Below are 23602 nucleotides of genomic sequence, written 5' to 3'. Positions count from 1 at the left end.
CCCAATGCACCCTATGCTCTCCTAGATCCTCCTGTCTTTTCTTCAGTCCCACAGGGCTTGGGTGATTCTGGACCACTAGGGGAATTAAAAGTCCGGGTCCTTTTCCTAACAAACTCTTGACTTTGAGAATTTCTAACAGCTTGTTTGGCGTGAATTTGGAATGCAGTCCAATGGAACTTCTTCTCAAGAATATATCTTCTCTCCTGCTCTGTTCAGGACCAGTGCAAATTTTTGGTAGGTTCATAGGTACAGGATGTGGGAACCTATGGTTTGTTGTTTAACTCTTCTGAAAATTTGTGTATATAGGACTGTGCAAAGTGCCCCAATTACAAAACACTTTTGACAGTGGACCAATTGGCTTCAAAATTAATGAAGATGACATTTTGATCTCTTATCCTTCTAGTTTGAGTAATTTTTTTGTTTGTTTGTTTGTTTTTTGTTTTTCTCTGGTACCAGGAACCGAACTCACGACCTTGCGCTTGCCAGGCAGGCACTTTGCTGCTGAGCTAAATCCCCAGCCCCTAGCATGAGTAATTTTTCATTTGGTTTTCAATTTGAAATGTTAAAAATAAGCTATATACTTCATGTTTTATTTTATTCATTTCTGTTTTTAAATGTGCTGTTCTTACTTAAGAAAACTTTTTTATAAATGTGAAACATAGCCACTCATTTTTGATAGGATATAAGTTATTATTATTTGACATCAAAATAGTATATTTTACACAATATTTCCTGTATAATAGCATATTCTATATTCATTCAACTAACTTTTATAGAGTGCCTGCTATGGCACTATTTCACTCTTCAGAGTGTGGCCTACATAACTTGGACTTTCTTAGAAATATTTAGTAATTAAGTCAATTTCAGATTTTGTGAAAAGCAAAAAGGACATTAAAGTGTAGCTTTAGGTCATGATGAATATAATGTAAAACTCAGGAATTAAATATATTATCATAATGTGCAATATTTTATAGGAAACTAATATGAGTTTCTTAGATGTTTTGATATTCTTAAAAATATTTTGTTTTAAAGAGTCAAATCATAATGAAGCTCTCACTAGAATAACTAAAACTCCTCTGCAATAAGTGATATCTTTACATTAGTATTTAAAAGTGCTACACTTCTATGCCTTACTCTCTCAAGTATTTGTCTGTGGCACAGAAATAATACTAAAATGCTTTAAAGATTTCCACACAACTTATTTTTAAAGCATATAGATCATTTCGTACAATACAGAGAAATGGAAAGTTCATTAAACCAAAGGTTAGGTAACCATAAACTGAAACCAACTGTAAGACCTAATTTCAAAACATTCTATAACATAATTGCAGCAGTAATCACCCAACTTCAGGATGCACAGTTGGAGGCATTCATTTTTTTAGTATATCACATAACTTTTATCTAAAAAAAATCCCTTTACATTTCCACCAACAGTTTTGATGGATGGCAACAAGAAGCATTTGTACTATAATTTTTCAGTGCATTATAATAAAGTGAATGTTTTCTAAATGTCATAGTTTAAATTTCATGGGGCATGAAATCGCCTTTGAAATGAAATTTAAAGCCCTTTTCAAATAAGAAGACTAATCTTACAGTCAAAAACACTTTCTATTCCCAGACATTATTAACCTTGGAGTACTGCTTGCAATGTGATAATACTTTCTGACACATTAAGATTAAATTTGTCTTTATACAATTATGTTAAAGAGTACATTTTAAATAGATAAGATTGGAAGAGAAATGTGTACAATAGTAGGATTCCCATTTACTAATAATAAATTTAACTACTCATCATTCGTATGGTAATGTCAACATATCTGAGCAGCTCTTTTCTAAAGAAAACTATTTTTAGATTAAGCATTGTGCTTAATGTCAAAATGGCAACATTGCATAATAATATAGAAAAAGAGATGGCATTAAGTTCTTATGCTGCTTTTAAGTTTACAAAAACACATAATAATGATAACCTTTTATTGGTAAAGAGCAAAGTCCTTTTGATATAGTCAGAGTTATCTTGGTGTACCCCAAAAATATTTTTAAATGTTTCAAAATACATTAATTATACTCGGAACAGCATGTTTCAACAGTTTGTGTTTAATTACAACTAGATATTTATGAAAGGTTTTGGCAAGAATAATGCATGGATATTTTATCAGTACCTAAACCATTTGTTAAATGAAAGACAACAATGAAATTGTATTTTTATCTGCTTTAAGACTTTGAAATTGTAATGACAATGGAAAGTATCATGTATCTCTTAGAATTTTTCCATCATAATAGGACTGGTAGCAATTTTCATTTTCATAACCCCGATGCTTTAAAATATGAACAAGTTAGACCAAAGAGAAACAAAAGAAAGAAAGAGAGAGGGAAGGAGAGAGAGAGAGAGAGAGAGAGAGAAAGAGAGAGAGAGAAAGGAGAGAGACTAGCTCATCAACCTCTACTCTCCGATGAGCAAGAAAACTAAGACTCTTGTATGACAATAAATATTCCGTTCTGATCCCTGACTTCATTTGAGTGTCAATTACTGACTCTTCTGTGCCTTTGGCCCCACCTGGTGGTTCGTAAAGAGAATGGATGACCAGATATTGCGACCTCTAGAAATCTGCATACGTCCAAGGATTCCTTCAGATTGTACAGGATGTTGGTGTCTGTTGGTTTGACACATTTTGTTCATAATTCAGTTAACACAGCACAATAAATTTTTGTCTTACTCAGAAATACACTCCCTTGAAGTCCTTTTTATTCTTTCTCTTTCTATGCTATCTGCTTAACCATTGTATGACTTCTTAACTATCAATCTCATCATTGAGCTCCTGCCCCTCCTTCTTATACTTGCAAACCAAAATGACCCAATTGATAAAGCACAATATTACTATTATTAATAAACTGAATTCAAGAAAATAAAAACTGTAGAATATATTTTAAACCTTCAAAGGAATTTAACCTGCCACCCTGTTCTTTACAAAACTGGCCGCCTCTTACAAATAAACCAGTATTTGTCAGAGATAAGATTCAGAAGGACCAAAGGCCTTTTCTTTTTTACATTTTTCCCTTGATATTTTTTGTGTACTTTAAGGGAGAATTTGTGTAGTGTGTGTGCATGTGTGTGAGCGTGCGCATGCCCTGGCTTTATTCTCTTACTTAATATTCAGAGCATAACTTTCATTAGAAAATGGTCTCCAACTTCCAGTAAACCAACTTAAATTAACCTTGGTTTAAATTGGATACTGCTTATATTAAAGCCTTTTATCTTTATTCTCAGTTTAATTTCCTCCAGTAATAGAACATTTTGTTTACCACTCCAAGCACAAAGCCACAAGTAGCGATCCACAATAAAAATACTTATGGCAACTTATTCCTCTCAAAGAGCCATTTTCACATTTTCAATGTTTTATTATCCATTTAAAACCTTGATTATTCCCAAGGGAATGAATACTACAACACAGGTCACCTTTGTTCACGCCAGTTAAGGCCCACGATCCAGCAGTATTTGAATCTCTTAAAATAGGTTTGTGTAACTAGCACTTCTACTCAAGTCTGTCATTATTACAATATCACTTTAATCATTTTCAACACAAGCAGTATTTACGACTGAGTCTTTGAAAATAAGAGCCTTGTATTTAATTCTCTAAATTTAAGTGAGTATTTTTAATTTTGTCTCCCAGAAGTGCCCCCTAAAGCATTGTTAGTGATGGAATTCCAGAGGAATTTCCCAGATGGTTGCAGAAATGAGATATACAGGCTGGAAAAGAGGCGACTCAGGCCTTTGCTGTCCTCATTAAGCTCTCAGCTTAGAGAAAAATGACTTACTAATCACAAGCGCGAGATGCTCTGCGTTACTTTTCTGCCCGACAGAATTACCTCTGACCTGGGAGGGAAAGTTAAAATGTTCTTAGTTTCCGGTGTTTGTTTAGCACTTTACAATTTAGGAAGTACTTCCATCTCTTTTATTAATTTTATCCCTGACTACATTCCCTCTAATGGACTTGAAAACATCAATAAAACATTTTTAATCCTAGCATCCAGTCTATTAATCAGGACTTCTTTTTATTTTAAGATGAATACAAATTTGCACTAAATTGAGAGCTATTTTTACTTTTTGGGAAGAAGGTTCCTCTCATATACTTGCCTCACAGTATTCACTGGAGAAAATATGATTATATTATATAAAATAAAGATTTTCCAGAACAGAAATGTGAAGCAACAGGAGGTTAAAGCTATTCTTTTTTGAAATTATATATTCTGAAATCTGACTTGTGTTATGTAGATTTTCAAACAAATTTATTTTTGTAGGAAAATTATGTCACCAAATTATAATTATTCAAAATTATTACAATGCCTCATTAAGTATGTAGTTATGCAAAATCTTGAAAGAAGATGCTAATGTAGCACAGAGTACATTTATTTAGAGTGGCATTTATAACTGTTAAAATACACAGTACAAAGTTATTATTTGACAGCCTTTTCAAAGCATGTCATAGAAACAGTGGAGGTTGTTTTAAAGAAAGATAAGGTGATTTTAACACTTGCTACATTACATGATATGGATGGAACTGTGGAAGTCACTATAGTCACTAGAATTCTTCACAAATGTACAAAGACATGTTATACTGACTAGCTACTGAAAGACACCATTGAGATATGACCTATAGTGGAAGATTTCCACCACATATGCTTTATGCTCAGCAAAATTTTAAAATGAGATATGTCATTGGAGGATACAGACTATGAGTCAGATTTTTAAACTATGAGCTGTTCAAGGTGAGCTGGTTTTACATGCCACAATATCTTTCCTACAAAATCAGAGAGAAGCATACTATTGACTATCACTGTCTACCAACTGCTGAGCATCAAGTTTTCTAATAGAATTAGCTCATTCCCCTCTCCATAGTCATAAACTTGGCTCATAATTGTGAAACACCATCAAAGAGTTGATCAAATTCATTAACTTTGAGTGTCATTCCACCCTCCACAGCTCTTTCCCAATATTATGAAAAATGTATGTATTGTATCTTTATAATAACTTCTCTTTTCATTTCTAGTAAAACCTAAAATATGAAAGTATTAACCTCTCCCTCATAAAGTTGTTGAGTACCTGTAAATATGTCTTCTATCTTATTAAAATAGAAAAGGTTGTTCAACTAGTGCTTAAGCTGCTGTAACCTAAGAATACTGTAAAAACCAAACAGAATGTCAAGAACACATCTCAAAATCTTCTGCTTAATATTACGTCTATTTTAAGCTTCTGAAAATATACATACTAATTAATGGAACCACGTAACAAATCTAGGAGATGTTTAAAAGCCTATGACAGCCAAATGTGATTGGGACCTCATTAAGATTAAGATTATACATTGATGAATGTAAGAAATTCTCTCGTTGGCAATGGCATACAATTTCACTTCTACTGAAAGAAAATATACTTCTAAGGAATAACTTGGGTAATGCCTCTTTCCACAAAGTAATTACCTTTTATGTTTTGACATGGATGACACTTGTTAATGGCAAAGTCTTAAGGTGTTACAAATGCATAAATCACTGTCAAGCACTCTCAATTATATAATGTGGGGTATTTTTATACTAACATCTCCATTATCAAAAAAGTACTTAACAAGTTACTCAGCTAAGAGAATTACATAAATGCTTTTTAGTAAGGAGGGTTGCCATACTGAGGATAACACTGTTGTCAATACATGAGAAAAGACCTAAGAACAGCACAGAATAAGGTACAAAATCAAGACAATATTAAGGATTAAGCGTAAGTGCATTTTGAACCTATGCATGACACATATTTGTTGATGAGGTGAAATTATGATGAAGTTTAATGATAGATAAAGGCTATATTTAGTCCTACAGATATCTAGCTATGATATCTCAAGTGCATTCAATTTATGTTGTTTTATGTTTATATATTGATCTGGACTACCAATGTACGTGATTGGAAAATAGAATGGATTATATACTGCAAGTAACAAAATGTGTATATTGAATTTTAAATGTACTATCATTATGAAGAGAAGAGGATTAATTTCCTAATTACATTTTAATATGAGTTGGCATTTCCAGAACACATATTGCTTATTGGAAAGGAAGATGCCTTAGCAATATGCTAATACCATCCAAATATGACAGGCACAATGGGATTTGGTCTGTCACTGCACACACCCACAGAGAGAGCTAGAGAATTCAGATCTTGAATGCACCCTTTTTTCCTCAGGAACTTTATTGCTCAGAATACATATGTACTTGTCCATCTTTAAAACTACTTGGTCTGAACTCTCTCTAAAGCAATCTGTCAGTGTGATTTGTGGGAACAAGCAGTCAAGTTTAGTATACAACTCTTTTCCATATAATTAATCACTGTTCCTTTCACATCCCAGAAGAAATAGGTTGTCAGGATTGGAAATGCGTCATTTGCTATCAGATCCCGGTGTTAGAAATCTTCTGGGCCTCATGTTATCTGCTGAACTGTGCCTGGAAGTTTGAAAGAGCCCCAGAGTTCTTCAGTGGGCAGAATTGGCCCTGGGCCAGCAGTCAGAGACAAAAGAGAGATGGAACAAAGAAAAATTAAAACAGAGACGAAAGAAAAGTGAGAAAGAAGAAGCAGAAAGTAGGGACCTAGAGGAGGGAAAGGATAGAAGCAAAAGAAGCAGGAGAAAGTATATACTACACATTGTGGAACATTTTTGTTTGCTGCAAGGTATTGATAAAAAAGAAACTGCCCCATCTCTGCCGAAGCTTCAGATGGAAGGTGCCTTGCTCGAAGGCAACCCAGGCAAAGTGTTTCCATTGGAAAAGCCCACAGGAACAGCAAATAACAACAGCCACCACCATCTGCTCTCACGCTATGAACTACAGCCTGCAGGCAGTATGCAGATATGTTTCCTGCTTTCTAGCTTTTGAAACAAAACTCTAGTGCAGTCATTTGTACTTACTTTGCAAAGACCCAGAGGACCAGGCCACTTCAGTGACATACCAAAGGCCACAGTGGTTTTAAGTGGGAAAGACCCACACGCCAGCTTCCTCCACTCCACCATTTTGATGCAAGGATTTACAGTATTCCTCCTTTGCAGCATTTCTGATGCAGTGAGGCAGTACTGAATGTTTGCTTTTAGAAACAAAGCCCCTGTGGAAGTTCTGATTGATTGGCCTGACCTGCATAACCTGATAAGGTCCATTTGGGGAGAACTACATTTCTTCCTCCCCTACCTGGAGCACTGATTGGGCAGAGGCACGTACCCCTGATCAGTTTGTCCAGTTACAGAACTTGCAGGTCACGTGGTGGGTGCTGAGATGACCATGTGGCCTATTATCTCTCAACCAAGGCTTTTTCCTGTTATTCTTTCCTTTCTTTTTTTCTAAGTCAAAGAGTTTTTTAGTGAAACATGAAGGGTAAAGACACCACCAAATCATAGAAAAATTCTGAAAATATCCCTTCAAACCAAGTGGGGACCTAGAGTTGGCCTCTCCAAAAGCACAAGATCAGCAACAACATGCTCTCTCAGCCCCCTAGCCAGGTTATGAGCTACTCCTTAGCTCCCACTCTATCCATAGCAGGAGGAGAGAGTTGAGGAGGACTTCACTCAAAGGTCCTGTTTACCTCAAATAGTGTTGCAAATAGTTCTATAAATGTTGCTGAAAAGGCAACATGCTTAGTACTCTTTCCAAGTGTTTTTCTGGACTTTCCCCATATGCCCATTACAACCCCGGATATACATGGCAGAAGCTCAAGATCACATTTCTTAAAAAATGTAAAGAAAAAGAAAGCAAAGACTAAGCCCTGTGGGTCTTTAAGAAGGAAGGAAGTTGCTAAAAGCAGTCCAGGGTTCCTTCCATAGGAGCTTGTGTTATGTTCCACAACTGCCCAGTGGCAGCATGACCTAGCTCTGCATGATCTTTTGTCACCATTCATCCTAATGTCTATGTAGGACTGTCAGTCCCTTGCTTGGTGTCACAAGCATGGAACAGGTTGAGAAAGTTCACATATTTCCTAATGTTTTTCATGATGACCTTAATGTATTCCAAGACCAGTAATGTATGCCAGCCCAGGTAAATCTCTCCCTGCACTGGGTCCTCTGTCCCACTATGATGATTGCCTTCTGTTACTTCCCTAGTGGGAGCTGGTAGATGGACTATTGATACATGACGAGCAGGCCTGGCAATGCATCTCACTATACTTCGAGGGTCTGACTGTCAGACACCCAAGGAGAGCAAGGTTGATATCCTGAGAAGAGAAATGGGAACAGGAGCTTCTTAGTAGCATTTGGGTTTCTGATTGCATGCATCTCCAGGACTAAGAATTCTCTTCTTAAAGTTCTACCATGTCTGTCAATGTCTCCTCTACTCTACTTGTTACCAATACCGATTTTAGTTACTTAACATAAGATTAACCCTGGCATATGTTAGTGAACTCCCAAAAGTCCTAGAAAAAATAAATACTTTTTAAATTGCTGAAAAATCCATTTAGTTATGTAAGAATTGATTAATCTGCCATATATTTGCTTATTTTTTCAATGCTCATTGTTCCTTTCACACAAAAAGTAAACAATATGGGTTTCTTATAAAAAGAAAGAAAAAGAAAAGAAAGGTGAAATAATTCACATCATATAAATAACATATATGAATTCTATTCTTGAAATATCATGAGGAAAAAACTAAAGTCAACTTTACATTTTTATTTGATAGAAATGTGGTTTTTTTATAGAAATAAGTTCTGATAGCCTTGACCCACAAGGTAAATATTGAGAAATGTACTCAGATCTGCTGTTCTACTTTGTTGCCATAAGGTCAAGCTCCTATAAAGAAATAATGTGGTTCAGTGCTACTTTCTCAAACTTAGTTCTGTTCACATCCTTCCTTGGCCCTTAAGTCAATGAAGTGATCATTGGCTGGATCTATACTTTGATTTGGAAAGGCTAGAAATCCACATTTCTATTAAGAGACATGGACTCCTAGCTGTCTTTGACAGTTTTCTCCATTCTATTAGCCAGTCTCTATAATCTTGAGGTAAATCCTAGGACATGAAGGAAGAGACCTGAAAATTACTGACAAAGAGGGTGCAGGGTATTTTCAACAAATCCCTTGATTCTGTAGGATATCATGTCAAAAAGGAGTAAGTATGGGCCAGGTAATTGTTTTGTTACACACAGCACATTAGCATGTTCCTTTAAAGGCAGTATGTGTGCTACAGACAGCCAGCACATTTCATAGTAGCTAAATCTTGGAAGTGATCTATATGTCCATCAGCAGATGAATGGATAAAGAAAACATGATATTTACAAGCAATGGAGTACTAGATTGCCATAAGGAAAGATAAACTGGACTCCTTTGTAGGAAAATGGATCCACCTTGAGACCATAATGTTAAGTGAAATAAATCAGACACACAAGTTTAAATATCGCATGGTTCCACTTATTTGTGAAATGCAAATTACAAAGAACAAAATAAAAGATAATGGTAATTAGGAAAAAAGATCTTTAGCAAATGGGAGGGGGATCACAAGATGGAAGAAGGGGAAGAGGAGGAACAAGGAAGAAAGGAATGAAAAAGGAATTGTGGTGTGTTTTGTACATGGATCAACTCCACACAAGGGACGGAAACATTACCTACTGCAAACATGTCCTAATAAAAATTTTTAAAAATTAAAACACATTACAAAAAAATAAAGTGATCAGATCTGTGAGGCTAGGGTAACCTATGAAAATATGACATGATATAATTCCACTTACTTTAGTAATGTGAGCTGCTCATCGCTAAAATACATGTAACAATAATTTGATTATTAAGATTAAAATCGATGAGAATTTTAAAAACCTGAAGACACAATATTATGTATTGGCATGTTTATTTTTTAAAAGCTGATTTGTTTTATTTATCAACTGTAATATTTCCATTTACACTAATTCATTCCAGTAAGCAATTATGTTGTTATCTGAGAATAGATTATAGCCATATAAAGTTAAACCCTAGCTAAAATTTGACCAATCATTTGTTTCATAAAAATATAAAAATTTTCTAATTACTAAAAATTGTTGGTATTTCAGGGAATTTTTTTTGTATAGGCATTCTTTACGTAAACTATAAAGAAATGGAATTATTGTCATGAATAAAAATTTGTGAAGCAAGTAGCTGCACCAATTTTATTTTCATTAACTACTTTTTTCTTCTTTCATCCAGTATCATGATTACCAGGATCTTTTTCTGCAAGAGAAAATAAGATAATTCTAAACAGTTTTTTTTTTTTTCAAGAAAAAGAAATACAAATCTTTGGCAGCTATTAAAAATTGCTTAACCTCACATATAAAAGAATTCAAGTTAAAATAAGATACTCATTTCAATGAAACCTTGAGAAAATTTAGTGAAATTAAACACCTGTAAATAGAAAGGCAGCTTCCTCCATTGCCCTGGGATGGCACAACCTGCAAGAGGAGTGGGCGTTCATGCCCCTCCCTTCCTCCACTGACCTCAGACTGCGAGGCTGGCGAGAAGCCTGGGAGATGGGCTCGTACCTTCTTCCACCTACTGGGGATGGTGGGAAGAATCTGAGATCAGCTCCTTCCTTCCTCCATTCACTCGGGACAGTGCAGCTGATGAGAGAAGTCTGAGATCCGCCCTCCTTCCCTCCACCGGCGGGACTCAGGACTGGGAGACCACCGGTGGGAACACCAGCAACACAGTAGGACCCTTGCTAAGGTGCACAGGATGGACAGGCAGAACTAGAGGCATGATAATATCTCACGCAACAGTAACAACAGGAGCCAACAGGTGGTAAGTTAGGAGAACCGGTGCTGTGCTTGGGGACAAAGGCAGGAAGAATAGAAGGGAAAGGGCAGGGGCTGCCCCTTCTGTTTTCTTGTATTTTCGCTTTCTCTTTCATTTCTTTTTCTTTTTCCTTTTTCTCTTTTTTTTTTCTTCTCCACACGACTGGGGAAAACTGCAGCCACAGAAAATCAATCTCATCCCCCAAATCCAGAGACAAAGATCGGATCCAAACCCAACAACAATCCACCTGCAATCTGGACCAGAGTACACATTTCCGGGATCTTACTTGGACCTACCACAGAACTATAGACACTGGAGGAATTTCACTAATTTCATTTTTCTCTGTCTGATTGGTTTCCTCTTGATATCTGGCTGGATTAGTGTTTTGTTTTATTTTTAGTTTGATTATTTTGGTGGTTTGTTTCTTTTTTGTTTTTCCTCTGTTTTCCCATTTTCTCTCTGTTCTATTTTTTCCTGTTTTCTTTTTATTGATGTATGTTGTTGTTTTCTCAGTGTGTGAGGCTATTTTTGTTTACTTGGTTTTTTTTTCTTTTTTCTTCTTTTTCTTTCTTCTTTTCTTTCTTTTCTTTTTGTATTCTTTTTTCTATCTCTTGTTCACAACTTAGGTCCATAACCTTTCTTTTTGTTTTATCCTCCTCATCTTCTTCCTTTCTTTAGTCAACTACCTTGCTTGAATTGATGAAAATTTCATGTGAGTAAACATCATCTCTTCTCTTTCTGGTTCAGTTCAAAACTCCTAGGACTTCTCCAATCCTTCCCTCCTATGTCCTACAATTGCCAAAGCCTGAATGATCATTCTATGCCCTCCAACCAGACTCATACTATACTTAACCTCATCCATCTCTCCATCCTACCCTCTTCCTCTTGAACTCCCCTCCCACAGCAGGGTAAAATCACTGTATTAGTGGAAAATCATTGCATACAAGTTCCTGGTAGAAGTTGGATTATATTACATTTCTGTAGACCTTCCTCCTGTGATTATAGATATCAGGCTAATAGTTACCACAGTGTGTCAGCAGCCAGGCTTACTTGAGTCCATTGTTATTGCCAACTGAACTACTTTAACTAGGATGTCATACATGGTATAACCAGTTCCCCACACCCCCCTCCCGTATGACAATACTGAGCTTTTAAGAGGTCATAGCAATCACCATAGTCCAGTACAAAAGGAATGGACCCTAAATCAAATAGATAGCAACTACTCAGTCTTAATATGTTGGAAAGGTAAGGTCTTGGGATAGACATGAAGACTGAGAACAACCTACATCTAGATGATATCAAGAGGAACAGACACCTCTTAGGAAAGTCTCAACACCAGTGATAAGGTTATCTAACATAAGAAATCTACAAGCATCAGGACAGAAAACAAAATGAAATAGAGAATAGAAAATGACAAGATGAACACGCAAAATGCAATCCCAGATGCCCAGCCAAATAGGACAAGTCCAGAGTACAAAGAGATAAAGGAAATCCAAAGCCAACAAATGGAATTCTCTCAACTGATAGCAGCAGAAGTAAAAAAAAAAAAAACAATTGGAAGGAGCCATACAAAAATAATCTCTAAGGTTCAAAAAGAAACAACTATAAAAATGAAAGACTTTAAAGCCGATACATATAAACAAATGGAGGAGCTCAGGAAAAGGGTGGAATACATGAATGCAAAACATAGATAAGAAATGGAATCAATGAAACAGATCCAAACAAAAATGCAGGCCTGAAGATCAGTGGAACAGATTACAAGATGTAGACACAGCCCTAAACACACTTATCCACCTTATCTTTGACAAAGAAGCCAAATGTATTCACTGAAAGAAAGATAGCCTCCTTAATACATGGTGATGAAAAAACTGTCTTTTCACATGCTGAAGACTAAACCTACATCCATGTCTACCACTATGCACTAAAGTCTAAAAGGATCAATGATCTAAACATTAAAATAGCAACATTAAATTTACTGGAAGAGAAAATAGGTAGAAATCTTGAAGACATAGGTGGAAGCAGAGACTCCATGAACAAAACTCAGACTGCAAGGGAAATGTTACAAAGAATCAACAAATGGGATCTCACCTTATTAAAAAGCTTCTGCACAACAAAAGAAATTACCAAGACAGTGAAAAGACAACCCAGAAAGCGGGAAAAATTATAACCAGTTGCCCCTCAGACAAAGACCTTATATCTAGAACATATAAAGAATCAAAAAAAACAATCAGATCCTTTGAAATTCAAAAACTCAATCCAAAAATGGGCATCTGAGAGGAATACATACTTATCAGTTGAAGAAATACAAATGGCAAATAAATATATGAAAAAATGTTCAAAATCATTGGTCATTTGAGAGATGCAAATTAAGACAACACTGAGATTTCACCTCACCCCAGAAAGAATAGCTATCATCAAAAAAATCAGCTGATAGCAAATGCTGGTGGGACTGTGGGGAAAAAGGAACCCTTCTCCACTGTTGCTGGGAGTGTGAACTGGTACAACCACTGTGGAAAGTAGTGTGGAAATTTCTTAAAATACTAGGATTAAGGTCTCATTTGACCCAGCTAGTTCCCTGCTGGGTATCTTCCCAGAAGAATTAAAAACATCATACCATAGCAATATATGTGCACCCATGTTTATAGTAGCACAATTTATAATAGCTAAATCTTGGAAATAACACAAATGCCCATCAGTTGAAGAATGGATAAAAAAAAAAAGTGGTTTTTTACATGATGGAGTACCACTCAGCCATAAAGAAGTATAAACTGGAGACTTTTTATGTAAATGAATGCAACACAAAACCATACTCATAAGTGAAATAATTCAGACCCATACGTGTAAACATCATATCATCTCACTAGTATGAGAAAATAAGTGAGTAAATAAGGTCCAAAACATACAACAGATATTGTGAATTGGGAAGAAACTGTTCAAAATAAAAGACAAACTGTGATGTGGTAGAGGGAAAGGAAGGAAGGGAAAAAGGAAAAATATATTCATAAGCAAGATAGTTGAGATTCTTATACAGCTAGTCTCTCTTAGTTCATTGAAAAGAAAGCTTTGTGCTAATATTGTTTGGACAAGATATTATGCCTATATTTTGTACTCTGAATAACAACTATGATGACAACAACACACAATGTATTAATTATTGTAACTCTCTTACTAACCTGCTTTGAAGCTGTTTTATTTTTTCTTTAAATAAAAAAGAAGGGCAGTGTGTGCTTTCTTGGCAGTACATATAGTAAATAAAAAGGCAATACATTTAAAAATACTAATTTAAATATATTTATATTTAAATATACATATGTCAAGTGTTCTTCATCCTATAGAGGGAATAAGAAGTCCAGTACAAGAAAAGATTTCTGTGTACTCTAAATTTTAGGGAAGACTTAAGATTTCTTTTTAGAAAATAATCTTGAAACTTAGGTAGAGTTTTGAATTCCTATCCAAACAGGGTACTTAGAAATTCATTAGTTGCAGATACTCACATACTTTTTGCTCAAGTATGGTAGAAGCTTTATTATTCTTCATTTTCATTTCTTTTATGGCCCTTGAGTAATGGCCAAGGGATGGCAAATTCTTGGGTAAGTATTATATAAGTTCAGACTTACTTCAAGTTTCTTTGAATTTTCTAATAGGTTCTTCAAAGATATGATAAGGAAAACCTTGTTTATTTATCGCATGACTCTCTGTCACATCTTTATTTTCTCATCTCTATGCCATGGTATCTGAGGGAATTTTCTAAAATTCTTCTAGGAATCAAGTTAAAAGAACACTTTTAAAGTGACACTGTACTCCAGCCTCAGGCTTCTCTTTGAATTTAGAGCAAGTTACTCTGAGCCTTTCAGCACTGTGGTGAAGATACAGGTAGCACCAAGAACAGATGAAGCAGAGGACTTCTAGACAGTGGAACTTATGAATAAGAAACATACACACACAAACACACACACACAAACACACATACACATCCGCACATACACACATATCTCAGTATCTTCCCAACAGCCATGACGATCTGTTTTTAGATATAGTTTGTCAATTAAAGCTCCAAACACCAGTGGCACCAGATGGAAACATGATACTGGCGAAGCTAAACAAACACAGGCAAACCCTACAGTGTAGACAAAATCTACTCTCAGTGAGGATTCTGAGGTAGGGATACTCTGTGGAGGACAATTTAGAGATTTACCTCATTGCTGTGATATTATTTCATAAGGCTTAGATCTTTCTTTAATTTAAAATTCATAGTTTACCAGAGTATTTTTTTTACACACCAACATATCTTGTCTAAAACAAGAGAAAGAGTCCTCTAAATAGAATCAATAAATGAAAGAATTTCACTCACTACTTAATCGAACCTCCTCCCTGGTTAACAACCACAGTTAAACTCCTAAGCGGTAGGCAAAACACAAAGCTAAGGGCCTCTACCTATTGTTGTCAATAAAACTTTGTTAGATCACAGCATTGTCCATTCATTCACATACTGTCCATGGCTACTGTCGTGCTATAAATAGAGGAGTCTACAAGTTGCAAGGGAAACCAGCCTAAAAGTCGTACTACCAGTGACTTTCACAAAATAATCGCCAATCACTGCTTTAGAGCTGCACTTAGTGGCCACATGCTTCTATTTTAGCTGCAGCTCTAACAAGCAGTATTATTCATTCTCTCAGATGGACGAAGGAAAAGGAAAGTGAACAAACATTTGTAAATGAAAGAATTAACCTTCCTTCCTGCGTTTCTCCTTGACAGGCACTGAGCTTAATGATGGCCCTTGGCGAAGAGTGTAATTGAGTCCTTACTACAACAGTTTCTTCAAACTTTCATTTTGGAAACTAAAGGCACAGACATAAAGAGATATAGCCTTCCTTTCTAACTCCCAGAAGGCTCAAGAGAGTACCCACTACAATTAAGAGAAGAGCTAAGCACTATCCTGCATAATAAGATGACTGACCTCATGGAAGACCAGTGCCTTGAAAATATGAAGCAGTCCAAAAGATGTAGATTTTTCTTCATAGTATGGAGTTAGCCTACTACCTTTGTTAATTAGTTTTATTTCTGGAATATTATGTGAAGGTGTCCAACAGTTCCAACCTTTACTCCCTGAAAATGTGAAAACAGAAACAGACACACTGGAGCTCATGAAGAAGATGAAGAGAGAATGATCCAACTTCAGAGAGTACATATCTCTGGGCTGGACTGCAAGGATCCCAGGGAAAATTCCCTCTCCTTGGTCTGCTCCACAGACCTTGGAGTAGGTATCTCAGAGTCCGCATGGAAACTGAGGATGTGCTGTGCTTTTTCAATGTTATTTTCTTGGAATGTGGAGAAGTTCATATTTACAGCACAGCTTTAACGATCTCTTTTATTTGTTCTTTAGGGATAAACTGTAAAAGACTTTTAAAGAGAACAACAAGATGGCTGGGTTTCTTACTCTGTCTTCTGCCGTCATAACAGAATACCACAGAGTTCGTAAATTACAAGAAATAGAAATCTATTTAGCTCATGATTCTGGAGGCTGACAAGTACATGATTTAAAAGATACATCTGGTAAGGACCTTTGTGGTATGACATAACATGGCAGAAGGGCAAAGGAGAGCTTGGAGACAGAGAGGAAGATCAGGATGAAGTCATTCTTTTTAGCAGGAGCCACTCCCAAAATAATCAAGCCACTTCAATAAAGCATTAATCCATTCTGAGAGGAGAGCCTTCATAACCTACCTACTGACCTCTTGAGAGTCCCACCTCTTGGCACTGTTACAATGACAACTAAATTTCAACATGACAGGGCCAGGGATATAGCTCAGTGAAACAAGAGCCTGCCTGGCAAGCATAAGGTCCTGAGTTCGATTCCTGGTATAAATGAAAATCATAGGGTCAGATTCAATTATCAGCTGGGTGTGGTGGTGCACATCTGTAATTCCAGCACTCAGCACTTCCAAATTCAGGAAATCCTCCTGTGGCAGGAGGATCATTGCAAGTTCGAGACCAGCCTTGGCTATAAAGTGAGCTCAAGTCCAGCCTGAACTGCATAGCAAGACTCTGTCTCAAAGAGACAAAAAAAAAAAAATAGCAATCCAATGGTAACACTGAGTTCTTCAGGAGAAAGGTAGACTAGCATACCCTTCAGAGTTACTTAAAAATATGTTACTGAGCCTTTCTCATTGAGCTTTGTGATTTGTGCATAACTCACTGCAATTCAAATAACTATTCAAAACAATGACAATTGTTTACCTTCTTGCATTATATTTCTACCCTGCTTTAAAAAGTAAATAATCAGTTTTGAATCATTTTGTGAATTCATTCCTCCATTCATGATTAACCATGATGTTTTAGTACTGCACAGTTCACTGTCTTAATTGTGGCTGCTTTCATAAACCTAAGACACTAAAAGCATATAGTTCTAGTTAGTAAAGAGTTTAAGGTAATAACTTTCAAAATTTAATTGAAAATGATGACAATAAACTAAGGCACTGGTGCTTAAACAGTGAGGTGTATTTACTGGGAGTAAGTCCTTTGGAACTCTCCTTTTACCAAAGATTCTGGGTAATGAGCCAAAGGTTGAAAATAGGAACAGTAGTATATTTATTTTTTTCCAGCACAAAGAAGAGCATATTGTTCATTTCAAAGTAGGAACTCAATGTTCAATTGATTCCTGAATGTGAAAGCAGAATATGAGTTCAATCCAAATAATTGAGAGAAAAATAACTTAATATAAACAGTCAATATGTGGCTGTAGAAAACCAATTTAATTGGGAGAATAGATCGTTGAGCAAAAATTATCCCAATAAGCAAACGTTGAATTCTAGAGCTAGTGCAAAGATGAACAAGTTGACCACGGGAAATGCTACTTCCAGTTAGGACAGCCTGGAATGTTTTGTAGGCTAAACTACTGTGATTCCTCATAAAAGGTGTTAGGAGGAATTCTTTCTGCATCCTCATTCAGACTGATGTCGAGGATCTGGGGATTTAGCTCAGCAGCACAGCACCTGACTGGCAAGCTCAAGGTCATGAGTTCGGTTCCCCGTACCAGGCGTAAAAAAAAAAAAAAAAACAGACTGATGTCTGATGACTTGGGGAGAAGCACAGAACATAGACAATGACAGCAGCTTAGCTTTTCTGAACTAAAATATCCTGGGAAGACATCAACAGACTATGTCCTGTGAGGTGTGCTGTACCCCTGGACTGTATCTGTGAGCAAAGTTTAAGTGGATCTCCTTCTTTAACAAAGTGCAGCAGACACTGTGTTGCCTTCCCAGAACATGCTGTCTGATGCCTCCCTTTGGAAGACAAGTACAAGTGTGAAGCCTGCATCATCCATGAAAAACTTACCTGGGAGCCTCTGGACTAATTAGAATGAGCAAGGGATGTTATGGGCAGATCTTGGTCTCAGAACTGGACAACTCTCCTTTGGAAAACTGAATTCATTGATCTTTCATGCTGTGTCCAAGCTCATCCCACCAGATACCAGGAAGTTTCCTTGTTCTCCTTGGTACTATAGATTAAGTATTTCATGGTGTATGTTGCTGTCTATTCAGATTTATCCAGATTAAAGGAGAAGCATGTTCTGGAATTCTTTTCCATTGAACATATTGATGCTGCTAAGTTGACTGTTTTCTACAGAAAACATAGCTGAAAAAGTTAAAATGGACAGATATTTTAGTGTGAAAATAGCATGTCCTCACCCTTTACTTTATCCTGACATCACACTAGGGCTTAAACTCCACTGTATACATTAAAATTTCCTCTCATGCAAATATAATTTCACATACAAGCTATTTCATTTAATCATATAATATATATGTTTTTTTTCATTTTTCAGAAAGTGTTTGCCACTGGTTTGCTAGAGAAGGGACTATATTTGCATTATGAGTGGCAGCATCTGGTCCTGCTTCTGATACCATAGCAACAGTGTCAGAGAGTCTTGGTTCTTGTGAAGGGACGTGTGGTACGAATTGAAGAGAGAGACAGTAAAGGATCCAGTCCCTTTACACCTGAAGAGGAAAAGTTTGAGGGAGAAACTCAAGGCTCTTTTACGATTTCAATAACAGTATCTAATGTTTACTAAACATACTTGCAGCAATTTGCTCTTTTTTATTTTAAACAGAGTAGTAAATGAGAAACAAACAAAAAATTGGAAGATCAGAAAACTATCATTGAGAACTCAAAAAAACAACAAATTCTCCATGGGGTTGTAAGGAAAAAGGAACTCTTCTACATTGTGGATGGGGAAAAAAACTGGTAAAACCATTATGAGAATCAGTAAAGAGATCCCTCAAAAAAAGTAGAAATTCCATTTGACCCAGGTATAACTCTTTTGGATATCTTCCAAAAAGAGAACGACATCATATTACAGTGACACACGCACACCTCTGTCTGCAGACACACAACTCACAGGAGCTAAATCTTGGAAGTGCTGGGAGTGATGTATATGTCCACCAGCAGATGAGTTGATCAAGAAAAAAAATGATATATATACACACAATAGAGTGCTTCTCAGCCATAAAGAAGGATAAGTTTGAGTCCTATTTAGGAAAACAGGTATACCTTGAAACCATATTGTTTATCACAAGGCTTCTCTTATATGAGAAACCCAAAGTATAGATAATTTAAAGAGCAAAATAAAAGACAGATGATAAGAAACAGGAAAATAATGAGAAAAGATTTAGGGATGGAAGGAGGAAATGAGGAAAGTGAAGGGCGGAAGGAGGGAAATAGTGAGGGTGGAAAAAGTGAAATAAAGAGAATTAAGATGAGACATGCACATGTGAAAACTCCTCACAAAGAATGTATTTATTGTGTATTTGTGGTTTAAATAAAGCATTTAAAAGAAAAAAATTATTCATTGTGCATATAACTTGAGAAAGTTAGTATTATAACATCCTACCAAATACTGTAATACCTCTTCTGGTTTCTTCTGTATTTGATTCTTTCCTAACTTTATTTGTGAGGAGAGGAGTTAAATAATTTACTCATAAAAACTGAGGACAGAAAATGATATTTGCAGATTGTTAATAAATTTTTCACACACCAGGTAAAGCTGTAGTTTAGTCTCACTTTAAAAATTGCTTGCTAAAAGGCTTGTTTTTTTTCCCTCTTCCCTGAAATCACTGATAGTCATTGATTATTATTTTGGTTGGCAGATATTCTGCCCTGACTTAGGTGCCTGTCCTTATTTATTAACATGCAAATTTCTTCCTAGACTAGGTATTGAATGGGTCTAAAAAAAGAGGTTGTAATTCTCAAAGCATATGTAGCTGTATATTAGAAACATATATTTCTTACTTATTATACCAAGATAGCTTTAAACTAATTTTTTTCAGATAATCTCTACCTGCACGATTTTAGTTTAAGTGATTTTTAAAAATGGTTAAGCTAATCCTACCTTTTGGTAGTGGTGGTTCTGACAACACATATATAGTTGCAATGACATCTTTTCAACGAGTCAAAGTGTGTCTTACCCTTGTAGTCATACCACAAATGACAACAGAAGGGTCAGAAATTTCTATTCATCCTATCAACTTATTTAAATAGACACTGAGATGTGGAGTCAAAGAGCTGTGAGGAACCAAGTGAAAGAGCAAAACCAAGTTAGAATCATGGAGAGCAAAATAGATCAGACTCATAAATAAAGATACAAAGGAAACCATTTTGCCTGAAGGGTACTGAAAGAATGAACGTGGTTCCAGCAGAAGCATTGTTTCCGGGGCAGCTCCCCTAAGATCTGACAGTATTTATCCAAAGCATTATAATAAATCTCCTTTTCTGTTTACAGAATCTTTACCAGGATTCAGTTCCTTGCAACCAATGATTGCCATCTACAATAAATGTTAGTTCCAAAGACACACGTAAGGGCAAGAGATTGTCAAAGGTTTTGATTTGCCAGCTAGTTGAGAAAGCAGAGAAGCAGATGGCAAGGGTCTGGAAATTACCTGCAGTGTGCAGTGGAACTCAATTTATCTATTTTTTGTAACCTAGTGAGATAAATGGGGGGGCGCCCTTGGTAGCAGAATATAAAACAAATGTTGGTGCTCTTTATGATGTTAAATGTAGCAGCCTTAGTAGGAAAATATTTGACCTAGTCTGTAGTGACCCAGCTAAATGTAAGGAGTGAAAAACTAGTGCAGACACTCATCAGGTTTTCATTAGGAGAAAGGAAAAGGCCAAGAAGAAGGGCAGCTAAACAAAGCAGAGCTTGCTATTGTGTCCTATGTGAAAAATGCCTCTTAGACCATCCCAAGGCAATCAGCAGTGTAGGGGATCAGAAAATCTGAGAGATCACAGAGTCAGGGAAGAGACTTTTAAAGGACAAATGTAGTTCACAATACAAAACCAGATACAGCTACAAGGATGACATGATGCCTTCTGACTCTATAACTTTTTTGTCAACTTTTGGTTTTTGATCTATGTTTGTCCTCTTCTAATTACTAAGAATAAATTATTTTAAAATGAAAGGAAGTTAGTTGCTTTTTTTAAATGCAAAAATAGGATTAGGAAGTCTTCTTTTATTCCAGTGTCTGCGTGAAAATGGCTAAATCACAGCGGAGGCTCAGCAACATAAACTGGAAGAGTGGATCAAAACTTGGGGTATGTCAGAAGGAAATAAGAATATAGGATTAGACCTCATAAGTAATAGTCTGGAGACATTATGTGGTAAGAAACTTCTTTGTCAGTATAAAAGTATACAAGAGTGCAAAAGGCCATGAAGATAGGAAAAGAATAGTTAAGGAAATAAGAAAATTATATTCCAGCGATTCAGAAGACAGACATATGAAGCAAGAACATTCATTATTTTCCAAAATATGCTTTTGAAAACCATCGTTCTCTACTTGGGATAATTCTAAATATCTGATATCTAAAGGATCTTTTTGAAACTATTCTTCAATCTCTCTCTAAAGCAAAATTTGAAAGAAATACATTTTTTTACCCTGTGATAATTCAAGTAAAATGATTACAGACTATTCACATAGTTTCTTTGTACTAACAAAATCTATCTTCAGAAGTTTAAGATTTTTTCCCATTCTTTTCATTGAATAAAATAATCTCTCACTTGATATTGCTTAAATTAGGTCAGAAGATAAACCTTTCAAAACAGGAAAGAAAAGGAAAAGACTTTTGTTAGGCTCTGACATAATTCATTACATTTGCAGCAGAAAGATGAAACTCAAACTTATAAATATACTTCCATATAACTGTTCAGAAATATAAATGCAACTACCATTTGCCTGATGATATTGGAGGGGCACAGTAGCTCCCAAATGGTGTGAGCTGAAACCTACAAAGAAGTGAATTGTTAAAGGAAGCATTTAGCAGATGAAACCACTCAGCAGAAGCAAGCAATTAAGGCAGCAGCTTCACTTTTTCTTTCTCAGGAAAACAATTATACTGCCAAGCTTTGGGGAAAGACTATCTCAATAACCGTAGCAAGTGTTTGCTTCACTTTGCCCATCTACAAATACCAAGCAACCAGTTGGTATAAATCTAATTACTGATTATGCTAAGCAATCTCAAGTCAATCTTCAACTCGTTTTGAACTTACTGGAGTGTGCTGTTACAAACTGCTTCTTTACCTGTCTCCTAAACCTGTCTGTAAACTCGGTGAGGACAGGGACCACCTATATTCCCAAAATGGGGCCAGCCAATATCTGCATTACTAGGAAAATAGGTAAAAGCATAAAATCTTAGACCTATCCCAGAAGTCTTGAATCAGAAACTCATTGATGGTCTTGAGAAGTGCTAATTCACGTTTAGACATCAATCATCATACTGGACATTGTGACATATCTACCAGCTGCAGGGAAAGTTAAGCTTTTGGGGAAACCTCTCTTTCAATGCTTTCATCACACTCAGTGAAGTCCTCCATTGTGCTAGAGCCCATTTGCTGTGTATAAAAGTAAAATATTAACCCATTCAAACTATTGAAATATACTACTTTGTTCTACAGTATATGCAATATTAAAATGAAAAATGCCAGACATAATCATACCTATCCTATTGTCTTGTGCAAGGTTCAGTTAAATTCAACTACCTTTTAGACCAAAAGCATAAGTGAGATCTTTGGCTTGAGAGAACAGTTCTTTGAAGTTTCATAAGATACTGAAAGGCGAAGTGCGGTGCTGTGACTGCCTCACAGCCGTGCTGCACCCACCCAGCTGAGCAGCGTGGTCAGTGTCATCTCAGCTGAAGGAAAAGGAGGGATATCATGGCTTCAATCTGGCCGGATATTTAAACTCTTCTGGAGTTTCTCCAAGTAAAGCTTGTTCCTCCTCTCCTCCACCAAGTTGGTCATGATGGCCCTCCATATGTTCCTGGGGTCTCCAATTTTCAAAGCCTTCCCCTTTGGTATTCCCACCTGCTTTTGAACTTCATCTGAGGAGGTCACTGGCTTTCAAAGTGTTCTCCCGAGGAAGGCAGCCCCTCTTCAAAGTGTGTCCTCCTTGGAGGTCTGAGGTTTTCAAAGTGCTCACCTTCCTTCCGCATTCCTTTTGAGGCATCTTCACACTGTGTCTGAGCGGGTTCAAGACAGGACTGTGAGCTGCCTCTGCCCCTGCACAGTGCTTCTTCAGTGGTGAGGAATGTTAGGGCCACAGCACCATAGGAACGGAGCCTCTCAGAATGTTGGAGCCAAGTGATGTCACAGGTGCTCCTAGCCCGAACCCTTGTATTTACTGACCAAAGAAGATGTTAAGCTCGAAGATAAACCACTTTTCATTTAGTAATATAGCTAAATGAGTATTTATTAGTTTACTAGGGGTGCCAGTATCTGGATCTGACATCATTAACAGTAAGGTGGGCCATTCTTAGTGGACTGGGTTATGGCCCAAATATTCTACAG

The 23602-nt window shown here is 36.4% G+C and overlaps 1 long non-coding RNA gene across 1 annotated transcript; it reads right to left on the bottom strand.

Moving 5' to 3' along the window:
• Positions 1-10128: 10128 nt before the first annotated feature.
• On the bottom strand, positions 10129-23332 carry LOC102003404. Its single transcript, XR_259317.2, has 2 exons — positions 23120-23332; positions 10129-10203 (listed from the first exon to the last, which is right to left on the bottom strand). It is a non-coding gene; the product is annotated as an uncharacterized LOC102003404 (long non-coding RNA).
• Positions 23333-23602: the final 270 nt, after the last annotated feature.

This window comes from Chinchilla lanigera, unplaced genomic scaffold (genome assembly GCF_000276665.1).
Source record: "Chinchilla lanigera isolate Chin_1 unplaced genomic scaffold, ChiLan1.0 scaffold00003, whole genome shotgun sequence".
NCBI classification, from domain to species: domain Eukaryota; kingdom Metazoa; phylum Chordata; class Mammalia; order Rodentia; family Chinchillidae; genus Chinchilla; species Chinchilla lanigera.
The sequence above is the reverse complement of the archived record's forward strand: the minus strand, read 5'-3'. Positions and strand labels throughout refer to the sequence as shown.